This window comes from Sitophilus oryzae, unplaced genomic scaffold, assembly GCF_002938485.1.
Source record: "Sitophilus oryzae breed Bouriz unplaced genomic scaffold, Soryzae_2.0 scaffold_177_pilon_pilon, whole genome shotgun sequence".
Lineage (NCBI taxonomy): Eukaryota > Metazoa > Arthropoda > Insecta > Coleoptera > Curculionidae > Sitophilus > Sitophilus oryzae.
Genome location: NW_022146479.1, coordinates 7,605,009 through 7,618,339, shown reverse-complemented (window position 1 = coordinate 7,618,339; position 13,331 = coordinate 7,605,009). Strand labels below are relative to the sequence as shown.

The following is a 13,331-nucleotide window of genomic DNA, read 5'->3' as shown; positions in this document are numbered from 1 at the left end:
AAATCCAGAGGGTGCCATCTAAAAATCAAAAGTTGTAGTCATTTCCGGCGAAACAGGACGTTACCGAAAACAATTGAATACGTCGATCAAACCTAATTTATGTGGTATACTAACATACGAAATCTCATTTTTTATCTGAAAAAATAAAAAAGTTATAGGGGCCGGATGATCCACTTCTGAGACGCACCCGGTATATTGCATATACTAAGAACAATATGTAGTTAGTGAAGCTTATACTGTTATACTATATACAGGGTGAGTCTTAAATAAGTGCAAATATTTTTAGGGGTAGTATATTTCGACCCCCGAAACACGATTATGAGTTGAAAATTTTTTGAAAATTTTTTGAAAAATATTTTGTAATTTCTTTTAATTTTAAGTTAAAAAACATAATTTCACATAACATATCGTTTCTTGATAATATATCAACATAGGTAATAGATTAAATTTACAAGAAAGAAAATCCAGAAAATATCCCGCGGTACTCAAAATTTAAGCAAAAATTCATTTTTTGGAAATTTTGAAAGTAAAATTCGGTTATTTTGGATTTATTTGAAAAACGGCAAAGGAAAATATGTTTCTTTTATCGAGATCTACCAGTCCTGAAAATATTTGCACTTATTTAAAACTCACCCTGTATATTGATAAAGTTGAGATAAATCATTGCAATATTTTATATGAATCTGTCATATTAAAAAATCGTACGCCTCTGGCGAATGCCCGGTGCAAACCACTGTATGCACATCGCATATATCAGCATTTCAATTTAGGAATGGCGGTGTTACACACTCTTGGGATTATTTTCTTGATTGATACCTATAGTACGTCTTCATGCTTTTAACTTTTTAGGTTTCGAATCCTACTCCCAGGTAGATCTGAAGGAATATAAATGTTTTGTGATTTAAACCGTAACAACCGTAACCGTGTATGTTAAAAGCAGCGCGTTTGAATCAAGTTTCAATAAATTTTAGATTCTACGTTTTCCCATATCTGGAAATTTCTATCAATATTTTTTATGTGTTTTATTTTAGATATAGCTAGTGAACATATTTTTCTTGGTGTTTTTTATGGTGAGTTTTAGTTATTATGTTCAATATTGCCAAAATCCATAATATTTTTTAAAATTTTTATTTTCTTACTTAGAGCATATTAGTCATTTTAAAAGATTAATTTACAGAAACGTCTAACATACTTTTACAATGATTGCCGAATTTGCTAGAACATACGAGTGGAATAATAAAACTTGTAGAGATACAGTTTATAGTTGAAGGTCTCTACATGCCTTGAAACTAAATTTAAACTAATAAAATTTTCAAACTTGGAAAATATATACTGGGACTTAAAAATCTAGTCTGTTTTCGAGGGGTGTAGTTTCGTTTACTGTGTGATTTCTGTTTAAAGACAAATTAATATTTAGTTGCATTATCTTTCAATAAAATGTTTTAAACTAACGAAGTAATTTTTGTAATAGATTTTTCTTTATTTTACTTTTCAATGTCACTTTGTCTAGATTTTTTTCTAACGTATATCTTTTCGGAATTGAAATTTAAAAATAAGTTTCAATATTTTAGAAGCATAATATAGATGTTTCATAAAGAAAGCCTTTCTTATAAGAAAGTTATTTATGACAATAAATTTAATATATTAACTCCATAAATTTTAAGAATATGGAGTTTTAGGTTACACTTTTGTACAGCGTAGTCTTGAATGTACTTTTGAAAAATATTATGTTTATTACGTTAATAAAAAATGATTCTGTGAAGGTGAATCAAAAAATTGCATGTGTGTGCTGTTGCACGGTGTCTATTAAGAGTCAAGGATCAAGATTACCCGATTCGCCAGGGTATATTTGATAATCTCATGCTAGAATATTAGCCCTTCCATTAGATTCATTTTCTAATTAGTTTCTGAGACCTTGTCGAGTAAATTAGATAGAAAATCTTTTAATCTCGTCATTCCTAATGAGAATTATTCAAATGAGATATAGAGAAGTTAGCTGCTTTTGTAGGAACCGAATGACAATATATATGTTAATCCACTCCAAATAAATCGATCTGAATTCCAGTTGGCCAATTAGAAATTTCGGTGTGGAAGACGATTAACTTTGCAAATCGATTGTTAGATGTAAATGTTGTCAATTTATCAGCGGTTAAAGCTTAGCGCCTAAAACAAAATTACATGCGATTTAAGATTTAGCCGCTTATGTAAATACCGTATATAAATATACGTTTTATTTATCAGAAGTCAAATATATTTGAGACTTATATAACACGTTATCTAGAGATTTTTTTTGTACAAACGAGGTTTTCTTTGATGTATCCATACTGAGCTGTCGATAGACATGGCTTCGGGCTATTTTCGGATATCCGATGTCAACTCAACCAGAAAGGTCCCTTTTTGATTGATGTATACAGGGGGTTGCCTTTAATCTCACAACAAATCGGACCAAAAAAGAGAATCAATAAGAAACAAATAATCAACCGTTGGATTTGCGGCCATAAGGAAAGAAGGGTCTTATATTGGGGAAAAAAAATCTTGTTATAATGCTGTTCCCGGATTAAAACGTTCCTCAACTTTCCTTTAGCTGAAATCAGTTATGTAAAAAATATTTTTTATTTAGTCTTTGAAATTTTGAAGGCCTTCCAAATAGAAAGTCCATGTACATGTTTTCATGTAACTGATTTAAATTATTCTAAAGTAAGAATAAAAATATGCTTTTATGATTTTATGTTTGGGGAGTCTTCCATACATTAGATTCTTAGTTTATTTTTTTTATTTTAAGTAGTTTCAGCTAAAAAATCACCCAAAGACTTCTTTATTATATATTTTTTAGTTTTGTCTTTAACATTTCTCAAAACCATTATGTCATTCTATTTTCTAAATTCAAACACACCCATTTCCAAAGTCTAGCGAATTTTAATTCTGTAAGATGAAAATATATTTTCTGTATTTCCAGATTTCCACAAAAAGCTTATTAGGTGTCAACAGCTCTCTTTTGCTCCGAATAGAAACAAGAATAATAAAAATAAAATGAATACCTTTAAAGTCTGCCAATTTATCAAAGATATTTTCGAATAAATTTGAATACGTGGCGCCTTTGATTTTCCAGTCGCCCTGATATTTTTATAACATAATTTTCCAAAAAGGGGAATTTAGATTTTAGATAATATACATTAACTCCGAAATAAATGCTCTTTTGAATTTTATCTCTTGAAAATTTCCGACAGTATCAATATAATTATTAATTTTTTTATTAAATGATTTAATTTTATTTGACTCAATAATTCAATGAATGGCACAATATTAGTATTGGAATCTATAGGAGCCAAAAAGTGTTTCTCTGGATATTTTACTTTCCAACAACTTCGATCCCTTTACGCAAGGGGATGAGATGCTTTTCTCAAAGGTATAATATTTGCGTGTCTTGACCATGGGGTTCAATACACCTACCTCACATGAGAGCCATCTAATAAGTTATTTAAGAAAAGGACACCAAAAAGAAAAAGAAATAGCTGTCGCAAACAAAAATGTCAACATCACTTCTAACATTTAGAACCTTTATTAGTGCTGTCTTAATTGATTGGTGTTTTAAATAATGATAACATTGGGCAATAGCCAAAATGTATCTTAAATAAAATCAACAAAATTTTATTATTTTAGGTATGCTATATATGAAAATATATTTGTTCAAGTTTTAGAAATTAATTCTAATATAACTCTCTGCTATAGTAAATAAAATACCCTTATCTAAAGCATTAAACGAGTTTGACGCTATCGACTCAATAATTTTTGCATAATTGCAAATCAAATTGGGCCTAATGAAAAACTTTCTTAACGAAATGCTTTTCTTAAATAATGCTAACGGAAATAAAAATTAATCAAGGTATTTTCTTGGGTCAAAAATACGAAATATCCTGAAAGGAACATTTTGATAGCACTTTCACAGACATTGAAATAAAAGCTTGGATTAATTTACGTCTGGTGGTCATTAATTCTTTGCGAAATAAAAAAGCTGATGATTGGGTTAGTCTGGTTAAAACTATGCTGTCATGATCATCAATTTGTAATATGTTTCTGTAAATTCATTTTCTGCACTCACACCTGGACTTTTTTGACGAACGTTCTCATCAAAACATATTAAAATTGGAGAAAGGTAGTAAGAATAGAAAAAGATTATACTCCCAGATTTTGAGTTTGTTCTACTGAGTTCCTAATTAGCATTTTTTTTGCTGTTTTAATTATTATTTTATAATTACAGAAAAGTTGTTTTTCGTCTGGGGTCCTTAGAGAACCCGTGTTGGGTATTTACGTAGATATTAATATCATGGAGGTTTAAGAGTTAATTTCATTGATATTTTCGTAATCAGCACCCCAAAATTAGCTAAGAAATGTATTTTTTATAAAAGATACTACTAATAAACTAAAATTTGTTGTCCAGTGTAATTGGTTCTTAATTTAACTTACTTGGGCTACAAAGTCTTCACCACTGTGCAGCCGCCTGATAAATTTGTATCCTTGTTAAACCGCCTCTTTAACAGTTAGTTTGAAAAGTAATCCGCTCGGATTGTTTCGAATGGTTCTCGTAAAGTTTTACCGAGCTTGAATTTTAAAGTTTGCTCACAAAAGAATAAGCCATTTTTTAAACGAATCAATCTTTAAATAATTTGCATTAGGAGAAGTTGTAGTAAGTAGCAAGCCGCACGTACATTCTAATAGCGAAGCATGTAGAGGTTAGTAGAACATATATTTTCCTAGGTAGGAACAGTAATAGGAAAAACTCTTTCGTGCTTTAAGAATTTACGATAGCACGTAAGAGAGAAGCGCTCACTTGAAAATATCTAATTAACCTTTTAAAATTTAAAGACGCCTTCAGGTTATATGGCCCACGGTTATATTCCACCACTAAATAAGTAATATGCTCAAACGGAGACTGGAATTCAGTTGATATCTATTCAAATTAACTTTTATCGTTCACTTACTTTTCTCTAGTTTGAGTGAAAACGTTGTATTTTAGATAAAGGAGCAACAGGCTATAGTAGACAAAATATTAATTACACTTTGGACAAAAAAGCCAAATTTTGATGCTCAAGTTCCAGAGAAGATATTTTTATGTATTTTAAGCAACAATATAGGCTCATTTCATTGCTTATTTGCGGAACTCGAAGATCTGATAATTTGAGGAACTTCTTCAAACTCTTCACTTCTCGCAACATGATGCAACTTTAGTTTTCTCCTAATTTTTTCTTTAAAAAAATATCCCGTGAGCAACTAAGTATATCCCACTTCTGAATGTGTTAGAAAAACAAAAACTCTAGATTTGTTTGACAGATTTAATAAGAAAAAACTAAGGGTCAATTTTCTTAGTTGTATGAAACTAATCAATGACATCAGTATCATTTGTTGCACCTTGCACAAGAATATTTTTTGAAACAGCTACAAACTATTGATTTCGATGGCTGAAAAGATGAAGATTAAAGGCTAACCAAACCAAATCAGTGCGCTTTACTTTCACTCTAAGAAAAGGCAATAATTGCCAACCACACTGACCGTGAATTATTTACTTTTTGGATGCGAATTACTAATAAAATAAATTAATTTTTAAACAAGATACAATTCAACTATATCCTTGTCAATTAAATTTATGATGCAGTTATTTTAAGATTAATTTTATAAAAGACTTTTAATAAACTGAAAACTGTTAGGTGTTTAGATGCGGGTATATTTTTAGTATGCAAGTCAGAAATAATACATCGGATACGAATTTATTACATGTAGGCCCATTTTGAAACGCCCTGTATAGCGAGATAATTTGTAAGATGTAACTACTGCGAATTTGCAGTAGGAAACGTGGACATAGAATTACTGGCGTTAAGTTGGACTGGCGAGCAAATGATACAGTTGCAGTTTCCCAACAGACCGCAGATAAAACAACTTTAATTCATAGTTGTGCAACTTCACTTTTTTGCGTAGACTTTTTTGGAAGTGATAAATTGCTTACGGTGCAATTTAAATTACATGTGCTTTTGTTCATTCCTTCAGGGAAGACGGAGAAAAATATACGGCCGTTTTGTGTATGGCACCATATTTTCATCAAGCATGTTTAATTAACTTTAACGGATATTGAAGATTTATACATACTAACTTTTGATTGCCTTATTTTTTAATCATAATTTTTTAAATTAATATATTATTATCTATTATTAATATAATTTAATGCAAATGATAATTAACTTAAGGAAAAAAATATGTTAATGACGGTTTGTAGTATTGTAGTTTCTTTCTTATTTTCGTTAGTGTAGGTATCTTTATATGTTAATCTAAAAATCCCTTGTGAAAGATGAACGAATTTAAAACTTTCGTATACTCTACTGATAATGCCCAACTTAGGATGAAATTTTCCAAACTAAGTGGCACAAACCGAGTGCTAAGTTTAAAGTAGAAAGTTAGAAAAATTTAAAAAGTTCGGTCATTATTATCAGCATTGTATAAAAATTATTTCGCACTTTATAAGAATATTGAATAAAAAACTTTTCAAGCTGCATTGTTACCATTATATATCGTTCTTAGGATATGATTGGGCGGCAAAATGTATGTTACCGAAGATAATGTTAGCATATTTTGAGAATCTAGCTTCAAGACTAAAAAGTTTAAAATTAATTGCTTCACGAGCATAGCTTAAATTTGAAACTTTACCAAGTTATTCATACCGTCGCGGAATTTGGGAGAATTATGATAAAATTATAACTTTGCCGGAACTATATTATTCGGAAAATTATTTTGAAAAAAAAGCAATATATATATATATATATATATATCTATAACTAGAGGTTGAATAAAACTTTAAAATCTTATTTTATTAAATATCATCTGACTAAATTATTTTTTTTAACTTCTAATGGGTATCATTTTTATCCTAAATTAATTATGTCTCAATTAATAATTTAAATAACGTCTAACGTTTTTTAACGTTTTAATAAGTCTTTTTTTTCAGAAAAGACACAGAGTTGAAAATAGAAACAAAGTGAACAGATATTTCAATAGATTAATACTTAAAGAAGAAATAAAAGGAAGAATAGAAAAAATTATGGAAATTTATTATTCTAGGACTATGAGCTAATAAGGTAAAATTAAAGACTAGAATGTATAAATTAACTATGTCTCAATTAATAATTGACTTAACAACTGATTAATGTCAGTTATTCTGTTTGCTTAGAATTTAGTATGTATTTTTACTTACTTATAACTGTCTTATTTTTTCAGAAAAGGCACAGAATGAGTTGAAAATAGAGACAATGTGATAAGATATTTCAATAGATCAATATTTCAAGAAGAAATAAAAGGAAAAATGGAAATTTATTATTCTAGGACTATGAGCTAATAAGGTAAAATTAAAAACTATAATGTTTCTTGATATTGGCAAGAATACCTACTTCTATAATTATTATTTATAAAAAGTCTCGGGTGCCCTTAAGTAAAATTCTATTTAATCTCTATTCTTGATTCTACCTGTAGCAATAAAAAAATATAACCTGAAATGAATAAGCGCAGATAAAAATTCACTTTCATTCTTTTCCAAGTTCATAAAAGTGCATATTTTTATTGCTTTGAATAATAGATTTAATTTTCTCTTCCATAGAGCCATATCTTGAATTCCCGTGACAAATCTGGGGTTTTTAGAACACCTTTGTTTAATCTTGTATAATCCCGCCAACCAAGCAAATTAGTTGGAGCCATTTTAGTTATATGAGAATGTACAGGGAGTTAACGACTCTCGCTGTAGTAAATTTATTGTGGCGTGAAATATTAAACTCTGTATGAAAGTTTATGAAATTCTAATTTTTAGTAGTTTTATTCCGGGTTTTATTAGACTTTGGAAACATTCTTTGACTTGCGAAATGAGGTGTAACTTTACCATGATTTATTATAGTTTAAAAAATATTTACTGTTGTGGATATTATGCATTTTAATGCAATCCTCTATATATATATATATATATATATATATATATATATATATATATATATATATATATATATATATATATATATATATATATATATATATATATATATATATATATATATATATATATATGTATCTCTGTGTTCAACTATTTCTAAATTTGGTGTAGCCTCCCTCACATATTTAGATAATCTCTTTGTTCGACCAATTTTAGTCTATTGTTTAGTTATCCTTTCTAATTTCCTAATACCATGGGGTCCCATCTCAGGTTTGGTCTTTTAATTCCTCGTGGGTACCATGCTGTAATTTTTGTGGTCCATCTATTGTCCTTCCTTTTTGCCAGGTGTCCTGTCAATTGCAACTTGAAGGATTTGATTGGATGTCTGGTAATATTACCGGATATTTTTTCGTTCCCACTCAATTATTTTACGATCTTTCTTGGATATTACCAGCATATTTCATTCTATAGAACATTATGAGACCTGCAGCACAAATTAACTATAACAGATGCGAAAAGAACAGAAGTGTCTAGTTCTAGCAGTCAACTATTCGAAGCTTGACCAATCAGGTTGGTTAGCGTGGTTATTTGGAGTGTGTTAATTAATCTGTGTTTGTCAAAACTCTAACGTGATTGGTCGGGCTTAACAGTTGCCTGCTAGGGCTAGACACAAGTCGAAAACACCGAATTCCGCGTTCAGGTTTCTGTGACCTTCAGAAAGAGTTCATAGACAATCCGCATCAATGTATACTAGTTTGGGTTATTATTTGTTTGGGTGAAAATAATCTGCACCAATATGTTATCGAGGCATATAATCTCACAGTAATTTAATAGATTACTCGTCATATTATATCAGTTCGTAGGAGATTAGGAAAAAAAAGATATTTATAGTATAAAAAATTAATTTATTTAACAAAATTTAATTAAAGTTTTGACAAAATTGTTACTTTTCTATTGCCTCTATCGGACTTTTTTCGACTATATAAATCTTTATTTGTAAACTTTAATGCATAAAATATTTTCAATCTAATAAATAATTTAATGATGTAAATAAGAGGAAATTTCTCACATGGTTGGTCAAATTCTATAGTTTCCATTATATCAAACAGCCTCTGAATGTTTTCTTCAGTGCAAAACTCATCAAAATTTAATATAAATAATTTTTCCAGCCTGTAAATAAAATGAACAAATTTTTCCACTTTCATGATCAAAGGCTATTAAATGGGTAAATAATTTCGAGTTATCCAGAGATTCGGATTCTTTTGCAAATTTTAGACAAATATCACATTGATGTATTTGAAGACCCTTTTTAATGATGTAGTCAAACATAATTAAAGGCATTTTGAGTTGAAAACATTTCTCAGAGGTATTTGATATAATGAAAACTATAGAATTTGACCACCCATGTGAGAAATTTCCTCTTATTTACATCATTAAATGATTTATTAGATTGAAAATATTTGATGTATTAAAGTTTACAAATAAAGATTTATATAGTCGAAAAAAGTCCGATAGAACCAATAGAAAGGTAACTATTTTGTCACATTGTTAATTAAATTTTGTTAAATAAATTAATTTTTTATACTATAAATATCTTATTTTTCCTTATAAATAAACACATTTGTATCCCATTTTAAATAAGACATACAAATTACTAAAACTTAGAAATAACAGTTCAAAAGTTCCTACACGCGTTTTTAAAAAGAAACATATAACCACGCACTATGTCACTCCAGCAAGTGAATACGACACAGCATGGGTTTCCGGACTAAACGACTGGTGTATTTACACCACTCAATAGGCGTGTCGGGTTTGCCGAACGGTTTCCGATGCAGTCGCCTTCTTTCGCATCTGTTATAGGTAATTTGTGCCTGCAGTTTCTTTATGATGTTGGTTTTAAGTGTCCAGATTTCGCATATATAGGTCATGACTGGTAGTACACACTGATCGATCATTTCAAATTAATTAATTGATTTTTAAATTTATTTTTAATTTTATTAAAATACTTCAAATAAGTATTGAAAAATTGGGGGTGTTAAATTTGGTGATTTCAAGTTAAGAGGAAAAAATGTATTTTATTATACTTTTATATATTGCTTGACGTTGACTTGGCGTGTACAAACATAGATAAAATGAAATAAACATGTAGGGTGTTAATCAACAATTTCGATTAAGGGAAATTATTTGCTTAGTGTCCGATTACCGGAAGTTAACTATCGTGTCATTAACGTTCTTTTCTCATTTACGGAAATACCTGGAGCTACCGCGTTAAATAATCTTTCGCAAACATTGGAGATATGCCCTGTTTATTGACACGACCGTACCATCGTATTTCAGCTCTAATATTGACAATCACCAGTCAGGGAATGGATAATCAACAAGGAAATGGGCACAAACACCTCTGATTAAATTAGACTTTCAAGCTTTTAAAACCTCATCCCTAATAATTTCTTAACCTTTGCTAGATATAACATCTCTTTTATAATTTTGAGTTATGTATAAATATCATTAACCATTATTACAAGTTCACATTGTCACACTTAAATAATAATATTTTTATATTTCTCTTTGTCCTAAAATTTGATCCCATAAAAGACACATGAAGTCACGCAACGCAATTCTTCCACTACAGAAAGTGGGAGATTTCATGTAAAACCAATTAAAAAGCACTTATTCAATAATGTTATGAATTGTTAGTATCAATAGTAGACATCTTTATTTCTGCAATAATTATAATGACTTAGCAATTGCAATGTGTGATATTCTACCAGTTGTTATACTTTATTCTTAACTGCACTGTTTAGATTTACTACTAAGTAAATCTAAACAGTAAGGTAGTAGGTACACTAACAATTTATGACAAATTTGTTGAGCAGAAACTAAATAAAAAATTGACATGGTTTTACATGAAATATCTCAAAATGTTGTTGTAGAAGAATTGTGTTGCGAGACTTGGCATTTTTTGAGATTCTATATTCTTGATGGGATCTCTCTTTTAGTAGGTCATCCTCTCATTTTATTCTTGCATGGGTAATATATCTTTTAAAATAACATCAGTAAATCAATAAGTAAGCCTATTTTATTCAGTTTGACAAGTGATAATTCATAAATTTTGGACTATTGTTGTTACATTGATACACTAATGAAATCAAACAATATCACATCGATAACTTCTAGTTTTTCAAGTCAACTTTTTGTGGACTGGAAAGTCATTTACGGGTAGCGGCTAGACACCTAACTTTTTAATACATAAAATTATTTCCGTTACAAGCTAAAAGGTACCTTACCGTACAGTGATTATTATATGCTCTATATTTGATTAAAAAAATTTAAAAAAATAAAAATAACTTTTTATATTAATTACTTAAAATAAGTGTAGTAAATGTGGATATATTTTAATAATTCTTTATACATGTATTTATTTAAAAAAATATTTCTGCATATTCGAATTGGACGGTAAATAATAGGACCCGTATCAAGCCACATCGGAAGATCGAATTAATTTTTGCAATTTTTGTTTTTAAGTTTGTTCATTAATCGTGGCTCGCTATCGGAATATCCGACAGCAATATTAATGAGTCCCTAGCGAATTTCTGGTTGGCTAACGGACATTAGGTGACTGCTTTATCAAAATACGAACCACGTCTGGTTTTGATTAGGAAGGTGATGGGTCCTATTTCGAAATTTTACCCCGCTCTGCCCTACTCGTTTTCTTTTCGGCTCCATTCAATTGATTCTACGTTATATATTTATCTTTTTCTGGCAGTTTCATACATTTTTGAAAAATCTTTGCCTAGGATATATAGTTACCTCAATAAAAGAATTTGTTATTTTCTAAAAAGAATTCTGATATTAATTTTTTAATTTTCTTTTATTGTTAATGTTATATATTGTTTATTGAATATACATATATACAGGGTGGCGCCTCTCATACGACACGGAGGCTCCAAGGAGAACGGCCAGTATGTATTAGGATACCGTATGATCGAAAAAAAACGGCGTCCAGTTGGCTGGGAAATGACGATCGTTGACATTTCCAATATAAATTTACATATAAAATGCCAGCGATCTTCCTTTCATAGTCATCGATGACGCAGTTTTTTTTTTCGATCATACGGAATATATTAATTCATTTTCAGATTCTAGGAAAAAAATGGTAAGTTTCATTATAGAAGATTATGTCTAAAATGTAGGATTTTTGAGATACTTAACATTTTCTAAAAATGAAGAATAATAGTTATTTTTTATACAAGACGATAAAATGGTATGTTATCGTCGACCAAAAAGATTAATTCACGAGCGATGAAATCGCCAGTGAATTAATTTCGGGAGACGATAATGCAATTTTATCGTCGTGTATAAAACAATATCGCAACCATAGCGAGTTACATTTTAAAAAATATTCAGAAATTATTATTTCAAGGAATTTATTACGAGTAGAAAAAATATTGTGCTGGGTTGGCGTTGGTTTCTATCTAATTTGACAAATAAATAAAGCTGTCTCTTAAGTTGTCAGTTTTGAGTCAACATTTTTTAATTCTCTTTCGTGTCGATTGCTGATTGAATTGGAGCCAGAAATGCCTCAAACGATATAAGTCACTTACCAACAGATATTCAGCCTGAGGTGACAAACGCCATATCCAAACTACTTCCATTTAAATCCCGTATAACTTATGAAAAGGAATACAATTATTTTCAAAAATGGAAGCAATTAAAAAACGTGCGAAGTATCATTTAATCTACCCTTGCGGTTAAAGTACTATTCTACTATTTTTGATACATATATGGCAATTTTAACAGTTGCTATGGAAAAAATTTTAAATTTCAATTAAAACTGTCATTTTATATTACGTAAATTTAAATGGAAAATATCATCGATCGGCATTTCCCAGCCAACTGGACGCTGTTTTTTTTTCGATTATACGGTATTTTAATATATACCTTGGAGCCCCCGCGTCGTCTGAGAGGCACCACCCGGTATAATCTTATATTCTTCTGACTACGAAAATAAATATGTTTTAATAACTAAACATTTGTATTTACTTTATCATTAGAAAATATAAAATAAAAATAGTTTCTGTCGACATATTCTAGCACGATAGCTTATACTATGATGATAGTATGTTTGCAGTCAACTTTGCTTTTCAAATACAGTGTATAACATGTATTTATTGCAACAGAGTTTTCTGGGTATACCTCCACTAAAACAAACTATGGAAAATCAAGATATCTCCATCTAAGAAAATCAAAAGTCAACAGAGGCAAATCTCTCAGTGACTCTTTACTTGTATACATATTTACTTATTTAAGAAGGATTAGAGAGTTTGAGAATTTTAGAGAAAAAAGAAACTATTTTATGCGAGGCATCCTT

At 29.6% G+C, this 13,331-nt stretch overlaps 1 long non-coding RNA gene across 1 annotated transcript in view; it reads left to right on the top strand.

Annotated features, from left to right (window-relative positions):
• Nucleotides 1–7,350, top strand: part of LOC115882388 — a 53,216-nt gene extending 45,866 nt beyond the window's left edge. The window contains exons 2-3 of the long non-coding RNA XR_004050185.1: nt 6,992–7,121; nt 7,261–7,350. This is a non-coding gene — a long non-coding RNA (uncharacterized LOC115882388). The remainder of the gene's footprint in view (nt 1–6,991; nt 7,122–7,260) is intronic.
• Nucleotides 7,351–13,331: the final 5,981 nt, after the last annotated feature.